We start from the raw sequence: 21,273 nt of genomic DNA on the forward strand, positions 1-21,273 counted from the left end.
CGGTATAGCGGAGAAGGCGGCACCGGCACAAGCAGCCGGGGCAGGGAGGCCTAGCACGCAGAAACATGACCTCAAATGCTGGGCGTTTAACGAATCTCAGTGCACCCGCGCGCAGTGCAAATTCAGCGCAAGTCATGCAGCAAAGGATTGCTATAGGAAGAGAGCAAATCACCCAAGAAAACTACCCGCGGCAGCAGGGGCTGGGAAAAGCGTTTAGCCCAGTGAATTTAAGCAGGATCCTGGGGTGGCTAGCCAGGTATCCGAAGCAGCAGGAAGCCAAATTGCTGCGGGACGGTTTTAGGGAGGGCTTTAGGATACCAATAATAAGAGAGGTCCCGCCCACGGAAAAAATAAGAAACCTGAAATCCGTCAAGGAGCAACCGGGGGTGGTACGGGAGAAGATCGCAAAGGAGCTAGAGTTAGGTAGAATGGCGGGGCCATTTGCAGCCCCACCATTACAGGATTTGATAGTGTCACCTTTGGGACTGGTCCCAAAAAAGGCACCGGGGAAGTTCAGGCTCATCCAGCACCTGTCTTACCCCGAGGGAGGGTCAGTAAACGACGCACTGGACAAAGAGCAATGTTCAGTGCAGTATCAATCCTTTGACCAGGCGGTCAAGATGGTGAGAGCACAAGGGAAAGGAGCTCTCATGGCAAAGCTAGACATCGAGTCGGCCTTCAGACTGCTTCCATTGCACCCAGAGAGCTTCAGGTTGATGGGTCTAAGTTTTGACGGGGTTTTCTTTGTGGACAAATGCCTGCCAATGGGGTGCGCCATTTCATGCGCTTTCTTCGAGGCATTTAGTTCGTTCCTGCAATGGTGTTTGCAGGAACGCGCTGGGGCAAGGGCCATAGCGCATTATCTAGACGATTTCTTGGTGGCGGGCCCACCAGAGTCGGAGCAGTGCAGCCACCTTTTACGAGAGCTACAGGGTATGCTGGAAGAGTTCAGCGTACCCATCGCGGCGGAGAAAACCGAAGGCCCGACGGAGGTTATATCCTATTTGGGCATAGAAATTGACACGGTTAGGCAGGAGTGCAGACTACCAACAGAGAAGGTGGTAAAGTTGGTCAGGGAAGTGAGCGACTGCGCAAAGGCCAAGAAGGTCACGCTGGGGCAGTTGCAGTCTTTGCTGGGGAGCCTGAATTTCGCTTGCAGGGTGATTCCAATGGGCAGAATCTTCAAGAGGAGGCTGGAACAAGCCACAGCAGGCAGGGCATCAAAGCACCACTTCATACGCATCACCAGGGAGCTTAGGGAGGACCTGCGGGTGTGGGAGGAGTTCCTCTTACAGTTTAACGGGGTGCAAATCTGGCCCAAGGAAGTAGCACCAAACCGTGCGCTGCAGTTATTCACAGACGCAGCAGGAGCTACGGGGTTTGGGGCATACTTGCAGGGCGAATGGTGCGCCCAGCGATGGCCACCAGAATGGGAGACCGCAGGGATCACCAAGAACTTAGCGGCATTGGAGTTGTTCCCGATAGTCGTGGCAGTCGACATATGGGGTAAAGTGCTGGCAAACAGGCAGATCCAATTCTGGTGCGACAACATGGGGGTGGTGCAAGCCGTGAACAACCAGCGGGCATCATCGCCGCCGGTGGTCAGGTTGCTCAGGAGGTTGGTGGCAGCTTGTTTGCACCACAACATAACATTCAGAGCTAGACACGTGCCAGGGGAGAAGAACGTAATAGCGGACGCATTGTCCAGGCAGAAATGGGAAGTTTTTAGGACCGCAGCGCCGGGAGCAAGCGAAGTAGGTTTAACATGCCCCTCCTATCTCTGGCAGATAGTCGATCAGAACTAGATAAATTGGTGGAGCGATCCCTGGCACCAAAGACCTGGAAGGCCTACAAGGCCGCATGGAGAAGATGGCGGCAGTTCCAGGGGGAGGGGGAGATTGAAGCCAAGCCTCCGCAGCAACAAGTGTTGGCGTTCTCGGACAAACTCAGAAGGGAGCAGACGTCCAGGGCAGGAGCAAACACGATACTAGCAGGGGTATCCTTTTTCCAGAAACTGGCAGGCGAAAGGGACGAGACGAAGAGTTTCGTAGTACGCACGATAATGAAGGGCGCTCACTAGGTACCAGTTTGCAGCAGTGTTGAAGAGATGTGTAGGAGCACTTGGCTGGCAGGCAGAGAGATTCGGGACACACTCGTTTAGAATAGGGGCGGCCACGTCAGCCGCTAACGAAGGGTGCGCGATCGAAGAGATCAAAGCATTAGGCAGGTGGGGGTCCAACAGCTACAGGCGCTACATTAGACCCCTCAACGACGGGACGATCTAGCATGGGTAAGCGAGCGATGGCCGGGCGTAGAGCTAATATGGTCTAACATCATTCCCAGGCTAGCTTGGCGCGGAGCTCGGAAAGGGGCAGGAGTGGAGAGGGCTGGGAAAAGGGTCAACGCGGCCGTGGGCAAATGCGTGGCCGCACTAGGGGGACAGGTCATACGGCATAAGGACATCAGTCAAAAGATCGGGGGCATGTATAGGAGCGACGGGGTCCATTTGTCGGACATTGGGATTGACCTTTTTAATAACGCGCTTCAGGAAGCACTGGAGGCCGGGGGTCAGTAGCTGGTTGCAGGGTGGGGGGCTTCGGGTCTCGGGGGAGGGGGGCAGCCGAGATCCTCGTGTGGCGGGAAGAAGCGGTGCGCAAGGCATGGCGAACGGGGGGAGCCAGCCGAGGTTGGCAGATTCACCTTCGGTGAACGGGCGCATGCTCGGCTCCAGCTTTGGACGGTTGGGCCAGGGAGCTGCGTGCCAGGTGAGCGTGATATGCGCCAGGAGGGCTGGTTCCCCAGGGGCGTTGCCGCGGTGCCTACAGGGTAGGCAGGGCACGCCCCCAGGAAATCAGGAGGGGTCAGGGACCCAGGGGCGCCTTGCCCACCACTTCTATCCGTGCCCCGCAACCTTGTAAGGTAACATGTAAGGTAATGGAAATAAACTGTGGCCAGTAATTCGATCCAAAGGAAATGTGTCAGACTCTTTATTTCAAGGGGAGCTTATTAGCTTATGTGAGCGGAAACAAAGGGGGCCGCCGTAGGTCGACCTCTCCCCCTTATGGTAACAAAGGCGCCGAGCCCGTGATGGCGCCGGAGAGGGGTAAGGGGGAGGGGCGGCAGGTGGCCCGCGGGCCAGCGGCACAATGGAAAGGAGGGGCGGGCAGGTGTGCCCGTCCCCTCTTTCACACCTACAGGCGCTGGTAGCCTGTAGAAGGCGAGGGGGCCGGCCGGATAGCGGGCGGGTTAAATAGGAAGGCGGGGGGGAGGAGGCGGCCACTGAGAAAGGTGAGCACAGAGAGTGACCCACCCACCCACCCATTTAGAAAAGGTGTATATAGGTACATATACTTACAGTTCAGAGTTTTATCGTATAAATCGTTGCAAGTTATAATACGGTTGTATGTTTAATGTGTTAAGGAAAATTAAGGAATACGTATGTCACAGTCAGCGGGCGGCGGGAAGAAGCGGTGCGCAAGGCATGGCGAACGGGGGGAGCCAGCCGAGGTTGGCAGATTCACCCTCGGTGAACGGGCGCATGCTCGGCTCCAGCTTTGGACGGTTGGGCCAGGGAGCTGCGTGCCAGGTGAGCGTGATATGCGCCAGGAGGGCTGGTTCCCCAGGGGCGTTGCCGCGGTGCCTACAGGGTAGGCAGGGCACGCCCCCAGGAAATCAGGAGGGGTCAGGGACCCAGGGGCGCCTTGCCCACCACTTCTATCCGTGCCCCGCAACCTTGTAAGGTAACATGTAAGGTAATGGAAATAAACTGTGGCCAGTAATTCGATCCAAAGGAAATGTGTCAGACTCTTTATTTCAAGGGGAGCTTATTAGCTTATGTGAGCGGAAACAAAGGGGGCCGCCGTAGGTCGACCTCTCCCCCTTACCATACTGATCCCCTCCCCAGGAGTGCCTAAACCTAACCCCCCTTCCCCACAGCCTAAACCTAACCTTACGTCCCGGGATCCTGGCGCCGGCATTGTGATCTCAAATGAGATGCCAGCATTGGAATTCTGGTCAGTGCCGGGATTCTGTGGTCGGTGATCCCGTTAATGCAGCAGGAGGGGTGTAATATAAGTAGTATATAGTATGCTTTACTAATCACCTGCGACACCATCGTCCGGCTGTGTGACCCGTGGCGCGAGACGGCCACCACAGTGCCTGCAAAGAGGCGACACATGGTTAGGAACTGATTGGTTGGAGCAGCAATTAAGAATATTACTCGTTATTAAATATGACCCAAAGTACGTAAACAGTGCAAACGTAACACAATGCGAATAAGTTGCAGTACAGAGCATTGCAGAACAGACATTGCAGCCGTAATAATGATAATATACCTCCTTTTATTTGTTTAGACATTGACAGTGACTAGCACATAGATGTTCTTCTATAATACCTATATGTCACCTTTTATTGTCTGACATAATAGTGACATACCGACAACATGCATATACTGTAGCTGCTAGCAACTAGTTACTAGAAACAGCTGAAGAGACTCAGGGACTGGGGGAAACAATGCACCCAGCATGTGTCACACAGCACAGGGCATGCTCAGTCAGGTAGCAGAGAACACCCCCAATGAAGTGAATGGAAGTTTTGTTACAGGCTCACTAACTAACTTCCTGTCACCCGAGTTCCTGGTTGTTGTAACACCAGCAGCAGCAGCAGCAGCCCGGCACACCCTGAGCCCACACTGATTGGTTGCACGGTGTCAGGCAGCTGGGCCACCCCAGACTTGTGCGCCTAAACTTCTATACCTCCCCTCTGTCTGCAGCTGCCAGAGCCCTGCCCGGCATCTTACCCAGGACTGTCCAGCTAAGAGGTAAGGAGTCCCCCCAGGGGTCACACTGCGCTGCTGCTGGGTGCAGGCAGGAGAAGGGGTGCAAGGTGTGGTTAGGGGTGAGTTGCAGCAGTTCTGCACGTTGTTACATGTCGGTCACATACTTGCTGGGTGAGCGCATGCAGTATCTGTGTGTCTCCTGTATGTGGAGGGAGTGGGGCTCCTGAATGCATGCAGTATCTGTGGGGCTCCTGTATGGGGAGGGAGTGGGGCTCCTGAATGCATGCAGTATCTGTGGGGCTCCTGTATGTGGAGGGAGTGGGGCTCCTGAATGCATGCAGTATCTGTGGGGCTCCTGTATGGGGAGGGAGTGGGGCTCCTGAATGCATGCTGTATTTGTGTTTATTGCCCATGGGGATTATATTGCAACTTAGTTGAGAAGTTACTGTTGCTTTCATGGAAATTGTGACCTACTTCCCTCCTGCAAAGCTGCTGCTGCTGACTTCCTGAAACTAACTTTTAAATAGATTCATTTAAGTAGTTTTGCTGAGTAGCAGCCATTGTGGGTCTGCTGCCTTTCATGTGAGTCCAGTCTGGGTATTAGGGTACCCCTCTGCCAGTCACTCACCCTTGCACACACAGGACTGGAATATAATATATGTATGATTGACAGATGCCTATCAGGAATTTCTGCATGTGGACAGGTTTTTGCATGAACTCTGAAGAAACTCATATTGGATACTAAAACCACGGTGTGTGTTATTATTCCGATATCTGATTAACCAAAGTTGGTTGAAATAAAGAAATACTGTATTTGATGTTGGTTCATAAGCCATTATTTTTTAAGGTTCCAGTAAGTTAAATAAAAGAGCTGGGATTTAAAGTTGTGCAAGCGGCCTCACAGGGGAATCCTGTATAAGTATATTTTTATTAGTTTAAGTCCTCATATTTATAAGATAATGTAGCATTCTCTTGTGTATAAATTTGAATAGCAGAGTTTTCTTGTTGTTCTAGTAAGATATCAACAGTTTGTGCTACTATATGTATTGGTTTGTTTCGAGGGGATCTGGTATACACTTAGGGGATGCTGTTAAAATTCCGGCTGTGGGGATCCTGGCAGTTGAAAAAGTGACGCCAGAATCCCAAAAGGTTCAGACAGACACCGGAATCTCAACCGTAACTATAGTAGTTGCAACCTGGGGGGATTAGGGTTAGATTGTGGGGGTAGGGAGGGTGAGGGTTAGGCTGTAGGGAGGGTGAGGGTTAGGCTACGGGCTCTAGGGAGGGTTAGGCTGCGGGCTGTAGGGAGGGTTAGGCTGTAGGGAAGGGTGAGGGTTAGGCTACGGACTGTAGGGAGGGTTAGGCTGCGGGCTGTAGGGAGGGTGAGGGTTAGGCTGCGGGCTGTAGGGAGGGTTAAGGGCAGGCATGTCCAAACTGCGGCCCTCCAGCTGTTGTGAAACTACATATCCCAGCATGCCATGACACAGTTTTGCTGTCAGAGAATGCTAAAGCTGTGTCAGGGCATGCTGGAATGTGTAGTTTGAGGGGCGCAGTTTGGATATGCCTGGTTAAGGGGTAGGTGACAGGAGGGAACATGGCGGCGTTGGAATTGTGACCGCTGCATCCCATCCGCCAGGAAATCATACTGAACCCATACTTTGACAATAGTTATGTATGATATTGAATTTAGTTTAAGGTTTCACTTCTCTGCCAGAAAATGACAATTGGGTGGTATTTTTGGCAGTCTCTACATTGTTGCTGTGTGTACCACAAATCCCATATTTATATATGTACACGGCGAATGCGTTACTCTGCGAGTATGCACAAAGCTGTTATTGCGATCAGGTCTGACATCGAGCAGCAAAACCGTGGGTGTTCCTGGGAGGTGGCCTGAAGTGAACGCAAAAAAAAAATACATCTCGTGGGCGTGTTATGGGTTTGTCAGTGATAGCGTCTGCATTCTAAGACGCACAACCGATTCCACAGAGGTCATGTACAGATGGAGAAAGTGCCAATGGTGGCATGTGAATACTGGTGGTGGTACAGCGTACAGGGCCAAAGAAAGTGGGCGTCTTAGTCGTTGCACATTCAGGTGCACCCTAGGACACCATAGGCAGGGTGAAACTAGCATTTGCATATTATTGCTCCCGGAAGTCCACCCACAGGCTGCAGTCTCTGATTCAGGCCAGGTGTGTCTCCCAGTTCTTAAATATGCGGTTTATATAGGGTGTAGTATGGTAGGCCGGCGGTCGGGCTCCCGGCGACCAGCATACCGGCGCCGGGAGCCCGACCGCCGGCGTACCGACAGTGTGGCGAGCGCAAATGAGCCCCTTGCGGGCTCGCTGCGCTCGCCACGCTATTTTATTCTACCTCCAGGGGGGTCGTGGACCCCCACGAGGGAGAATAAGTGTCGGTATGCCGGCTGTCGGGATTCCGGCGCCGGTATACTGTGCATCGGGATCCCGACAGCTGGCATACTGAAGACCACCCGTTTATATACCTATCCTATCTGATACCTGGAGAAATATAGTTAAGCATTGGGGACCACTAGGGAAATAATTCACTGTCTCTGGAGCACCAGTGGTGGGGGCAGCCTTCTGTATGGCAGCCTTCGGAATCGGTGACTTGCCCATTGGACAATAACTTTGTATACTGTAGCAGAGACAGGTTCCTACTAAAAGAACAATAGTTTGGTTCTTCGTGAATCTCATCAGTACAGGACGGAGAGTTCTGTTTAACATGTGCCATAGAAGCAGACTCCCTGAAAGGCTGACTGACGTCTTGACGTCGGCTAGTGACGTTATCTGAATGATTGACGATTGGTCATGAATTACTCATGATGGCCTCTCTAAAATTGATGCTACAGAAGCGTAGGAGCTAGTTTGCATGCGTTTCTATTTTCTCTGACGTCCTAGTGGATGCTGGGGACTCCGTCAGGACCATGGGGAATAGCGGCTCCGCAGGAGACAGGGCACAAAATTTAAAAGCTTGACCACTAGGTGGTGTGTACTGGCTCCTCCCCCCATGACCCTCCTCCAAGCCTCAGTTAGGTTTTTGTGCCCGTCCGAGCAGGGTGCAATCTAGGTGGTTCTCATAAAGAGCTGCTTAGAGTAAAAGTTTTGATAGTTTTATTATTTTCAGTGAGTCCTGCTGGCAACAGGCTCACTGCAACGAGGGACCTAGTGGAGAAGAAGTGAACTCACCTGCGTGCAGGATGGATTTGCTTCTTAGGCTACTGGACACTAGCTCCAGAGGGACGATCACAGGTACAGCCTGGATGGGTCACCGGAGCCGCGCCGCCGACCCCCTTGCAGATGCCGAAGTAAGAAGAGGTCCAGAAACCGGCGGCTGAAGGCTTTTCAGTCTTCATGAGGTAGCGCACAGCACTGCAGCTGTGCGCCATTGCGCTCAGGCACACTTCACACCGGCGGTCACTGAGGGTGCAGGGCGCTGGGGGGGGCGCCCTGGGCAGCAATGTTAATACCTTTCTGGCTAAAAAGAATACATCACATATAGTCCATGAGGCTATATGGATGTATTTCACCCCTGCCAGGTCTCAGAAAAACCGGGAGAAGAGCCCGCCGAAATAGGGGGCGGGGCCTATCTCCTCAGCACACAGCGCCATTTTCCTACACAGCTCCGCTGCTAGGAAGGCTCCCAGGCTCTCCCCTGCACTGCACTACAGAAACAGGGTAAAAAACAGAGAGGGGGGGCATTTTTTGGCGATATTATATATATTTAAGCAGCTATAAGGAAACAACACTTATATAAGGTTGTTCCTATATAATTATAGCGCTTTGGTGTGTGCTGGCAAACTCTCCCTCTGTCTCCCCAAAGGGCTAGTGGGGTCCTGTCTTCTATCAGAGCATTCCCTGTGTGTCTGCTGTGTCGGTACGTGTGTGTCGACATGTATGAGGACGATGTTGGTGTGGAGGCGGAGCAATTGCCGGTAATGGTGATGTCACCCCCTAGGGAGTCGACACCGGAATGGATGGCTTTGTTTATGGAATTACGTGATAATGTCAGCACGCTGCAAAAGTCGGTTGACGACATGAGACGACCGGCAAACCAGTTAGTACCTGTACAGGCGTCTCAAACACCGTCAGGGGCTGTAAAACGCCCTTTGCCTCAGTCGGTCGACACAGACCCAGACACGGACACCGAATCTAGTGTCGACGGTGAAGAAACGAACGTATTTTCCAGTAGGGCCACACGTTATATGATCACGGCAATGAAGGAGGCTTTGCATATCTCTGATACTGCAAGTACCACAAAAAGGGGTATTATGTGGGGTCTGAAAAAACTACCTGTAGTTTTTCCTGAATCAGAGGAATTGAATGACGTGTGTGATGAAGCGTGGTTTACCCCTGATAAAAAACTGCTAATTTCAAAGAAGTTATTGGCGTTATACCCTTTCCCGCCAGAGGTTAGGGCGCGCTGGGAAACACCCCCTAGGGTGGACAAGGCGCTCACACGTTTATCCAAACAAGTGGCCTTACCGTCTCCTGATACGGCCGCCCTCAAGGATCCAGCTGATAGGAGGCTGGAAAATACTCTAAAAAGTATATACACACATACTGGTGTTATACTGCGACCAGCAATCGCCTCAGCCTGGATGTGCAGTGCTGGGGTGGCTTGGTCGGATTCCCTGACTGAAAATATTGATACCCTGGATAGGGACAGTATTTTATTGACTATAGAGCAATTAAAGGATGCATTCCTTTATATGCGAGATGCACAGAGGGATATCTGCACTCTGGCATCAAGAGTAAGTGCGATGTCCATATCTGCCAGAAGAAGTCTATGGACACGACAGTGGTCAGGCGATGCGGATTCCAAACGGCATATGGAAGTATTGCCGTATAAAGGGGAGGAATTATTTGGGGTCGGTCTATCGGATTTGGTAGCCACGGCAACAGCCGGGAAGTCCACCTTTTTACCTCAAGTCCCCTCCCAGCAGAAAAAGCCGCAGTCTTTTCAGCCGCAGTCCTTTCGTTCCTATAAGAACAAGCGAGCAAAAGGACATTCATATTTGCCCCGAGGCAAAGGAAAGGGTAAGAGACTGCAGCAAGCAGCCCCTTCCCAGGAGCAGAAGTCCTCCCCGGCTTCTGCAAAGGCCTCAGCATGACGCTGGGACCTTACAAGCGGACTCGGGGCCGGTGGGGGTGTTGCCTCAAGAATTTCAGCGCACAGTGGGCTCACTCGCAGGTGGACCCCTGGATCCTGCAGGTAGTATCTCAGGGTTACAGGTTGGAATTCGAGAAGTCTCCCCCTCGCCGGTTCCTAAAATCTGCTTTGCCAACGTCTCCCTCAGACAGGGCGACGGTATTGGAAGCCATTCACAAGCTGTATTCTCAGCAGGTGATAATCAAGGTACCCCTTCTACAACAGGGAAAGGGCTATTACTCCACGCTAATTGTGGTACCGAAGCCGGACGGCTCGGTAAGACCTATTCTAAATCTGAAATCTCTGTACCTGTACATACAAAAATTCAAGTTCAAGATGGAGTCACTCAGAGCAGTGATAGCGAATCTGGAAGAAGGGGATTTTATGGTGTCCTTGGACATCAAGGATGCTTACCTTCATGTCCCAATTTGCCCTTCACACCAAGGGTACCTCAGGTTCGTGGTACAAAACTGTCATTATCAGTTTCAGACGCTGCCGTTTGGATTGTCCACGGCACCCAGGGTCTTTACCAAGGTAATGGCCGAAATGATGATCCTTCTTCTAAGAGAAGGCGTATTAATTATCCCTTACTTGGACGATCTCCTGATAAGGGCAAGATCCAGAGAACAGCTGGAGGTCGGAGTAGCACTAACTCAAGTAGTGCTCCAACAGCACGGGTGGATTCTGAATTTTCCAAAATCCCAACTGATCCCGACGACACGTCTGCTGTTCCTAGGGATGATTCTGGATATTTCTTCCGGAGGAGAAAGCCAGGGAGTTATCCGAACTCGTCAGGAACCTCCTAAAACCAGGGACAGTGTCTGTGCATCAATGCACAAGAGTCCTGGGAAAAATGGTGGCTTCTTACGAAGCGATTCCATTCGGCAGATTCCATGCACGAATTTTTCAGTGGGATCTGCTAGACAAATGGTCCGGATCGCATCTGCAGATGCATCAGCGGATAAAATTGTCGACAAGGGTCTCTCTGCTATGGTGGTTGCAGAGTGCTCATCTGTTAGAGGGCCGCAGATTCGGCATACAGAACTGGGTCCTAGTGACCACGGATGCCAGCCTGAGAGGCGGCTGGGGAGCGGTCACACAAGGAAGAAACTTCCAGGGTGTGTGGTCAAGCCTGGAAACGTCTCTTCACATAAATATACTGGAACTAAGAGCAATCTACAATGCTCTAAGCCTGGCAAAACCTCTGCTTCAGGGTCAGCCGGTGTTGATCCAGTCGGACAACATCACGGCAGTCGCCCACGTAAACAGACAGGGCGGCACAAGAAGCAGGAGGGCAATGGCAGAAGCTGCAAGGATTCTTCGCTGGGCGGAAAATCATGTGATAGCACTGTCAGCAGTGTTCACCACATGATTGTAGTCCATTGGGAAAGACCAATGGTGGACATGATGGCGTCCCGCCTCAACAAAAAACTGGACAGGTATTGCGCCAGGTCAAGAGACCCTCAGGCAATAGCTGTGGACGCTCTGGTAACACCATGGGTGTACCAGTCAGTGTATGTGTTCCCTCCTCTGCCTCTCATACCCAAGGTACTGAGAATTATACGGCAAAGGGGAGTAAGAACGATACTAGTGGCTCCGGACTGGCCAAGAAGGACTTGGTACCCGGAACTTCAGGAGATGCTCACGGAAGATCCGTGGCCTCTACCTCTAAGAAGGGATCTGCTTCAGCAGAGACCGTGACTATTCCAAGACTTACCGCGGCTGCGTTTGACGGCATGGCGGTTGAACGCCGGATCCTAAGGGAAAAAGGCATTCCGGAAGAGGTCATCCCTACCCTGGTCAAAGCCAGGAAGGAGGTGACTGCACAACATTATCACCGCATTTGGAGAAAATATGTTGCATGGTGTGAGGCCAGGAAGGCCCCGACAGAGGAATTTCAACTGGGTCGATTCCTACATTTCCTGCAAACAGGATTATCTATGGGCCTCAAATTAGGGTCCATTAAGGTTCAAATTTCGGCCCTGTCGATTTTCTTCCAGAAAGAATTGGCTTCAGTTCCTGAAGTCCAGACTTTTGTAAAAGGAGTACTACATATACAGCCCCCGGTTGTGCCCCCAGTGGCACCGTGGGATCTCAATGTAGTTTTGGATTTTCTCAAATCCCATTGGTTTGAGCCACTCAAATCGGTAGATTTGAAATATCTTACATGGAAAGTAACCATGCTACTGGCCCTGGCTTCAGCCAGGAGAGTGTCGGAATTGGCGGCTTTATCGTATAAAAGCCCATATCTGATTTTCCATTCGGACAGGGCAGAATTGAGGACGCGTCCTCATTTTCTGCCTAAGGTGGTATCAGCGTTTCACCTGAACCAGCCTATTGTGGTGCCTGCGGCTACTAGCGATTTGGAGGATTCCAAGTTGCTGGACGTTGTCAGAGCATTGAAAATATATATTTCAAGGACGGCTGGAGTCAGAAAATCTGACTCGCTGTTTATACTGTATGCACCCAACAAGCTGGGTGCTCCTGCTTCTAAGCAGACGATTGCTCGTTGGATTTGTAGCACAATTCAACTGGCACATTCTGTGGCAGGCCTGCCACAACCTAAATCTGTCAATGCCCACTCCACAAGGAAGGTGGGCTCATCTTGGGCGGCTGCCCGAGGGGTCTCGGCATTACAACTCTGCCGAGCAGCTACGTGGTCAGGGGAGAACACGTTTGTAAAATTCTACAAATTTGATACCCTGGCTAAGGAGGACCTGGAGTTCTCTCATTCGGTGCTGCAGAGTCATCCGCACTCTCCCGCCCGTTTGGGAGCTTTGGTATAATCCCCATGGTCCTGACGGAGTCCCCAGCATCCACTAGGACGTCAGAGAAAATAAGAATTTACTCGCCGGTAATTCTATTTCTCGTAGTCCGTAGTGGATGCTGGGCGCCCATCCCAAGTGCGGATTGTCTGCAATACTTGTACATAGTTATTGTTACAAAACAATCGGGTTGTTTATTGTTGTGAGCCATCTTTTCAGAGGCTCCTACGTTATCATACTGTTAACTGGGTTCAGATCACAAGTTGTACGGTGTGATTGGTGTGGCTGGTATGAGTCTTACCCGGGATTCAAAATCCTTCCTTATTGTGTACGCTCGTCCGGGCACAGTATCCTAACTGAGGCTTGGAGGAGGGTCATGGGGGGAGGAGCCAGTACACACCACCTAGTGGTCAAGCTTTTAAATTTTGTGCCCTGTCTCCTGCGGAGCCGCTATTCCCCATGGTCCTGACGGAGTCCCCAGCATCCACTACGGACTACGAGAAATAGAATTACCGGTGAGTAAATTCTTATTATTGGCTTCAGACTTTCCATAACTGGGCTCGATAGTTTCGGGGAGCATCTCTATAGTACGTTATAGACCCACTCTATTACCAGGAACAATAATATGATAATCTGGCTGATACGTTACGTACAGTTTGCGTATTAAACAAGTCTATGCTGTCCATGAGATTGGTAAAAAAATACTGAGGATGTAATACAGGTTGAGTATCCCTTATCCAAAACGCTTGGGACAAGAGGTATTTTGGATATTGGATTTTTCCGTATTTTGGAATAATTGCATACCATAAAGGGATATCATGGAGATGGAACCTAAATAGAAGCACAGAATGCATTTATGTTACATATACACCTTATACACACAGCCTGAAGGTCATTTTAGACAATATTTTTTTATAACTTTGTGCATTAAACAAAGTGGGTCTACATTCACACAATTCATTTATGTTTCATATACACCCTATACACACAGCCTGAAGGTCATTTAATACAATATTTTGAATAACTTTGTGTATTAAAGAAAGTTTGTGTACATTGAGCCATCATAAAACAAAGGTTTCACTATCTCACTCTCATTCAAAAAAGTCCGTATTTCGGAATATTCCATATTTCGGAATATATGGATATGGGATACTCAACCTGTATGTACATTAACCACTTAACGAGCAATTCCCCCCCCCCCCCCCACCCCCCCAAAAAAAAACGCTCAGAAATTTTTGATTTTTTTTTTTAGTGAATTAGGTGAAGAACATGAATTTAACCCTTTCCAAAATGATTTTAGTAAAAAAAAAAGGAAAAAAAAGGTTGATTTAAAAAAAAAAAAAAAAAAAAAGAATTATAATTTTTTTTCAAACATCGATTGGGAACATTGCAACCATCGCGACTTTAGCTGCCAGGTACACAGGGGGGGGCTTGGGGGCGATGATATCCTTAATTGAGGGCGCTGTCCAGAATAGAGATTATTTATTGAACATTAAAATCTTGTAATTAGACATAAACAGTGTTACCCCTACACTTATGGACACAACCATCTGAAACAAGATTAATCTCCGAGTGTCGGTGAGATTCTGCTCTGCTCCCGGAGAGCGTGAGGTGATCCTGGTTAGCCGCCAGAGCCGCTCCTGCAATAGCCGGAAGATTGCCCCGGCTCCAGCTGCCCGTACTGGACTGAATCGGAGGCGGACCATGAGATCCCCATTGGGAGACCTCCGGCGCAGAGGTCAGCGGTGAAACCGCCGAGCTTAACGTGGGGACAGACACCTGACGGGAGATGCAGCTCTAGGCGGGCAGATTCAAAAGACACGGGTGAGCAACAATTACAGATAGCCACAGTGGCTCTGCAACTGACTGTGAAATATATCTGAAATAACATTCTTTAAAGTGTCATTAAAACTTTGAAGGGTCAGCAAACGGGGACGCCCGTTAGAACCTGTACAAAAGATACCTGTGAGTCTGACAATATTCTCACCCTAATAAACTCTTAAAGGATCCATTTCAACAGCACTGTGAATACTATTCATCTACCAGCGGGAGGATATAAGCAATATAAATACCAGTGTGTGTGGTATTTTAATCCTCTAGATAAGTCTGGATATATAGTTTACAGTAGGCTGGATCAAAATTAATACTTCACTGCGATATAGAATATGATACAATTGTTTCAGATGGTGTGGTTAGTGTCTATGTATCTGCAAGTGTAACTATTGCATACAGCTGTGCTAGCAGCTAACTTTTAAGATGTGTCTTTATTTAACCTGATGTTTTATTAAATATTTGAGGAATAATAGCCAAAGGGTATTATTGTTTTTTATGTCTAATTACAAGATTTTAATGTTCAATAAATAATCTCTATTCTGGACAGCGCCCTCAATTTGTGTTTTTTTGTATTGGTGATATATAGTGGGATTCAACAACCCTTCTTTTGAGGGCAGCAGTCCATAATAGTGAAGATTAGAATTAAATACGGTTCAGTTGTGACAGCCGACACACATTCCAGTATAGCGCTTTATATTTTGTATATGAATATCCTTACACAGAATTAAGGTTCAAAAATGGTTGAGATTACCTAAAAGATTAAAAAAAAAAAGGAGCAGACTAGATGGGCCAAGTGGTTCTTAACTGCCGTCAAATTCTATGTTTCTATGACGCCTTCAGAGGGGTTGATGGGTCAGAGCTGCTTTGGTGGAAGGAGGGGAAGCTACACAATAATTAGGCAGGGGGCTTTAATGTTATGTCTGATCAGTGTGTGTTCCTCACATTGTAATGGAGTACACTTATGCAGCATTTGTTAGTTTCGATAAACGGCTTCAAACATTCTATAGAATAATAAAACGTTGATCTTGGTACTATCTGCAGGTAATGCGGACGGGCCCAGGTGATGTGCTGCCTAGCATGACAGGAAGTTGTCTGAACGCAACTAAAATTTCCTTCAATTGCAGCTTAGCTGTTATGAAGCAGTGATCGCATTTGGTGCCTCTATATTCTGCATTCTGACGGCTATGTATGGATCATGTATTGCAATAAGTTGTGCCTGTCTTTCCCCTGTCTGTTGTATACTCTTATTAGAAAAGTAAACTCTGTCTGACCCAGAATAGCCTCCGCTTCTGTTTAATGTGGAAAATAGATGAGAAATGTGTTATGTTAGTTTAGGATTAAAAATCTGTGTGTAATATGAAAGTGACGCCAAACTGGTGCTTTAGTGTATACTATGGCTGTGTGTGGTCCTTTTACATCCAGTCACTGCAGTGTTTGTCTTTTCTCCCAATGCTATCTATACAAATGATCTTCTCCAGGGATTGTATGTGTTTTTTGTGGTGACATTTAATACTTGTAATATAGTATGGGACCCTGGACCTGGGTTGCAGGTGGATGCAGCACCGATGTTTGCGCAGTTGAACGATTATTTGCTACTGCGCATGCGTGAAAAGTCTAGTTCACACCAAAATGTGCAATGGCGCCATTATATGAGGCAGCTTCTGCGATCCATGGGTGGTTCTCGGTGGAGACTGTGAGGTGACCTAAAGTCTTTGCAAGAAGTGGAGGTGTCGCGGGAGTCTCATGGGCGTTTTTCAGCATGCGGCTGCTGAGTCGTTTGCAGCACTGTAACTACAGTGGTCATAGCTGAAGAAAGGTACAAGGGAGACTATGTGCCAGGCAGGTGCTGCAAGAGCAGATGATGGAGAGAGCACATCCCCCAGTGCACTTGAGTATTTCTCAGATAGGCAGAGTGGGCATTGCATGGCTTGTGGAGTCCGTCACAATGGGAATGCTGAATCTTCCATTTACATATTCCCGCACTTGAGAAGGTGTGAGAAGATGCAGCTGCGCGAGATCTGCGTCAGGCCCTCTGTGCTTTGCTCATTGACTCTTTGCTTGCCTGGCAGGTATCGAAATATACAGTAGTAGTTTCAGAATACATGAGCACGAAGAAATGTAATTGTCTAAGTAATGGGTGCCAGACGGGTGATAATCAGTTGTTTTGCCAAATGGCACGAGTGCTGCGGGCACCCATTACTTATCATGCATGTTGTGTAAAGCCGATAAACCTGTGCAAAGTATTAAGCTCACTGCCGAAATGGCAATTTGGATGCCCAAAAGCCCGACTGTGGGCGGATTTCTGCTTGCCACATCAGAAGAGAGCAGGCAGATATAATCGGCAACTGTGTCGCTCTCACCCATCGGCAAAGCAATTAAAGATCTCCTGTCGGGCTCCAATCGCTTACTGGTGCCTAAAAATAATTGCATTCCTTCGCCCCAAATGTGTGCTGTAGTGAAGGAAGGGAGGGGGTAATGACAGCAGAGGGTGCTGTAGTAGAAATTGTGGAGGAGGGGACTTTGCCAGCAGGACGTAAGGTACTGAATGTAGTGAGTGTGTAGGCACATTGCCAGCTTGGTGTGTGTCAGAGGACATTGCCTGTGTTGAGTTCTATAGTGAGGTAGGGGAGTAATGACATTGCCAGCAGGGAGTGCTGTAGCGAGGGTGGGATATTGCCAGCAGGGGGTGCTGTGGCGAGGGAGGGGACATTGCCAGCAGGGGTGCTGTGGCAAGGGAGGGGACATTGCCAGTGGGGTGGGTAGTATGAGGGTACGTGGGGAAGAGCAATTTGAGATTACACTCTTTACACACTACTTCAGAATTCAGAAACTTGTTCTTCTAGATTCCAGAGACCAGTTGCTTCACAATACTGGTGTTCTAATAGTGTATCTATAGCTAACTCATTTCAGGTGTGTTTAACAACCAAGATAAGATATTGTCTGTTTTGTTTAGTAACAAATTTGTTAACCATTTAACACTGGGAAATGCATTTCAGGACAACATCTTATGACTCGGTGAATATATATAGGCATTCTTTATACTGTAAAAAAATATCAGGGGTGGGACAGAAAGCTATCCCAGACCAATGCAGTTAGTGTGCCCAATCTCTGTCTGCAGTGCGCAGAACATGCTGGGACTTTTTGTTCCACAACAGATGGTGCTTAAGAACCCGACAGTATCTTCTACAACCTTGCCACTCTCGATAAGCCAACTTTTGTATTGTAGAATTTTCGTCTTTTTAAACTGCCAGACTGCCTGTGTGATCTGTCTTCTCCCTTACAATGTTTACGGTAAAAGATATCTTGGGATAAAGAGGTAAATAGATACTCAGGGGTTATTATGTCTGGTACAAGGGTTCATTCGGTGTGACGCGTCACTTTCAGTATAAGGAAGTAATGTGCTAAGGAATTTGACCGACAAAACGCTCCTCTATAGTTGAGTATTACAGGGAAGAGAAATCTCTGCAGTATAAGTTAATGTCTCTCTGAGCGTGTATATGACCTGCGGTTATCTCTGTAAATCCATATTGAAATTTCCAGAACTGCGCTTGCAGGACAAGATGTGTTCTCACATAGGTCCTCCACAGTAGGTCTTCCTGGGTGGATATGTAGGGGGGAAACGGAGACATCCATCCCTCATTATTTGATCTTGTGTGAAGAGTCTTATTGGCAGAGTCTTTTCTAATTATGAAAGATTTACAGACACTGATATTCTTCATGGCCTTGTATATGTCTTACTGTACCACAGTTTAAGCAAATGCTAAAAATTGATCCATCTAGTTACTATGGTGAATGCGGTGACTCCCCCTATGTGGAAGCAATCGCCAAAGCCCTCAGTTCAAGTTCTGGCTTCTATATACTGTTCAGCACCTTTTCTGGGTACATCCAGCTGCTTATTTAAGAACCCACCTGAGGTTTGCCAATCCACCCTCTGTGTGTGGGGTGTGGTGTCCTTCTCCACCCATAACACACCCCAACACCCAGCACGCAATCCTTACTTTTTGAAATAACTATCTTTTGAACATTTTCATTCTCCCATGGTCTTCTGTTTGGAGAACATTGGTACTGCTTTTTCTTCAAGCTGCTATTAATATAAATATATTATATTAATAGCTTGTTAAGTGTCTTGTGGCTACCATGGAAACCACAGTCACATGACATGAGGTAGTAAGCATAAATGTTGTTGAACTTCACTCTTATCAGCATGCTTGTTCCTGGTACAATCCTCAGGGCTGCTGTATAATGTGTTTCTGCTGAGAGTTCTAAGAGGACATCTTAGGAAAACAAATAAGAGATTCCTTACAAAATTTAGTGCAAACTGTTCCTACTTGTATGTGTTGTTTTTTTTTAAACAATGTGTGGGATTACAGGTTTAATGTCGCCATTGTAATAGCTCCTTCATATAAGCATAGTCTTTCTTATCACAGTCAAGATCTTAACACACTTACTTGCACAATAGCCTGTATTTTTATACTTCCGTGCAGCGGTCTCTGATAGAGTAGCATTAATGTAGCTATAGTGTTGCTAAGCTGTACCTGGGTGAAAATAACTTTGATGGCTGCGCTAGTGGAAGTTGGCAAGGTGTGGGAGCAATGCGGCTGTGATCTAGGCAATGGGTAGTCTGTGTGGCAAGGAAGACGGCATGGTATTAAGTATTTGTACCAGGATGGGATGGCCTGTTACTATAGCATGTCAGGCGCCATCTAGTGGCAGCCGCGGGAAGAACAATTGATTGATTCCCATAGTGCGGTAGGACGAAGTCTAGACTTGATGACCCGCCATGGTCTTTGTGGCAGATCACATTTGCTACCAGTAACTGCTGACATGTGACAGATGTTTGTATTGCTCTAGAACGTAACCAGTTCTGTTAGCGTGTCCTTGGTTGACACAGCTCTTGATGTCTTCCCCAGTATGTTAAATTTCAAGTTCAGTTTGTTATAAAAGTATAATTTCTCTAACGTCCTTGAGGATGCTGGGGACTCCGTAAGGACCATGGGGATAGACGGGCTCCGCAGGAGACATGGGCACTTTAAGAAAATTTAGTTCTGGGTGTGCACTGGCTCCTCCCTCTATGCCCCTCCTCCAGACCTCAGTTTATTACTGTGCCCAGAGGAGATGGGTGCTTTTCAGTGTGCTCTCCTGAGTTTGCTGATAGAAAGTATTTTGTTAGGTTTTTTATTTTCAGGGAGCCTGCTGGCAACAGACTCCCTGCATCGAGGGACTGAGGGGAGAGAAGCAGCCCTACTCTCTGAGTGCAGGTCCTGCTTTTTAGGCTACTGGACACCATTAGCTCCAGAGGGATCGGTACTCAGAATCTTACCTAGCCGTCCGTCCCAGAGCCGCGCCGCCGTCCCCCTCGCAGAGCCGGAAGATAGAAGCCGGGTGAGTATTGAGGAAAAGAATCGTCAGAGGCGGCAGAAGACTCCTTGATCTTCATGAGAGGTAACGCACAGCACTGCAGCTGTGCGCCATTGCTCCCATACACCACGCATACTCCGGTCACTAAGGGTGCAGGGCGCTGGGGGGGGGGGGGGGGGGGGCGCGGCGCCCTGGGTAGCAATATAAACCTTGTTTGGCTTAAAATGAACATATATACAGCTGGGCACTGTGTATGTATGTATGTATGTATGTATGATCCCCCGCCAAGTTTACAATTTTAGCGGGACAGAAGCCCGCCGCCGAGGGGGCGGGGCTTCTCCCTCAGCACTCACCAGCGCCATTTTTTCTCCACAGCACCGCTGAGAGGAAGCTCCCCGGACTCTCTCCTGCTTACATGGTAGACAAGTGGGTTCAAAAGAGAGGGGGGGGGCCCCACATATTTCGGCGAAATTACATACAGCGCTACTGGGTAAACATTAAATTACTTTGTAATTCCTGGGTTATATAACGCTGGGGGGTGTGCTGGTATACTCTCTCTCTGTCTCTCCAAAGGGCCTTGTGGAGGAACTGTCTCCAGAAAGAGCATTTCCTGTGTGTGTGTGTGTGTGTGGTGTGTCTCGCGTGTGTCGACATGTCTGAGGGAGAAGGCTATATTAGGGAGGAGCGGGAGCAAATGAATGTGGTGTCTCCGCCGACTGCGCCGACACCTGACTGGATGGATATGTGGAATGTTTTAAATTCTAGTGTAAACTCATTGCACAAAAGATTAGACAAAGCTGAAGCTTTGGGACAGTCGGGGTCTCAGCCCATGCCTGATCCTATGTCGCAGGGACTGGCGGGGTCCCAAAAGCGCCCACTATCCCAAATAGTTGAAACAGATACCGACACGGATTCTGACTCCAGTGTCGATTACGATGAGGCAAAGTTACAATCAAAATTGACTAAAACCATTAGATATATGATTATGGCAATAAAAGATGTTTTGCACATCACAGAGGAACCCCCTGTCCCTGACAAGAGGGTCCATATGTATAAGGGAAAGAAACCGGAGGTAACCTTTCCCCCCTCTCACGAGCTGAATGAGTTATGTGAAAAAGCTTGGGATTCTCCAGATAAAAGACTGCAGATTTCCAAAAGGATTCTTATGGCGTATCCTTTCTCGCCAACGGATAGGTTACGATGGGAATCATCCCCTAGGGTGGACAAAGCATTAACACGTTTATCCAAAAAGGTATCCCTGCCGTCCCAGGATACGGCTACCCTCAAAGATTCTGCTGACCGCAAGCAGGAGGTTACCCTGAAGTCCATTTATACATATTCAGGTACCTTACTCAGACCGGCAATTGCGTCGGC

The 21,273-nt window shown here is 48.7% G+C and overlaps 1 protein-coding gene across 1 annotated transcript in view; it reads left to right on the forward strand.

Annotated features, from left to right (window-relative positions):
• The first annotated feature begins 4,582 nt into the window (after nucleotides 1-4,582).
• LOC134945493 (rho GDP-dissociation inhibitor 2-like) overlaps nucleotides 4,583-21,273 on the forward strand; it is a 202,383-nt gene continuing 185,692 nt past the window's right edge. Inside the window, exon 1 of the mRNA XM_063934818.1 lies at nucleotides 4,583-4,819. The gene's annotated coding sequence lies outside the window, so the exon portion shown is untranslated. The remainder of the gene's footprint in view (nucleotides 4,820-21,273) is intronic.

Source organism: Pseudophryne corroboree, chromosome 7 (genome assembly GCF_028390025.1).
Source record: "Pseudophryne corroboree isolate aPseCor3 chromosome 7, aPseCor3.hap2, whole genome shotgun sequence".
Lineage (NCBI taxonomy): Eukaryota > Metazoa > Chordata > Amphibia > Anura > Myobatrachidae > Pseudophryne > Pseudophryne corroboree.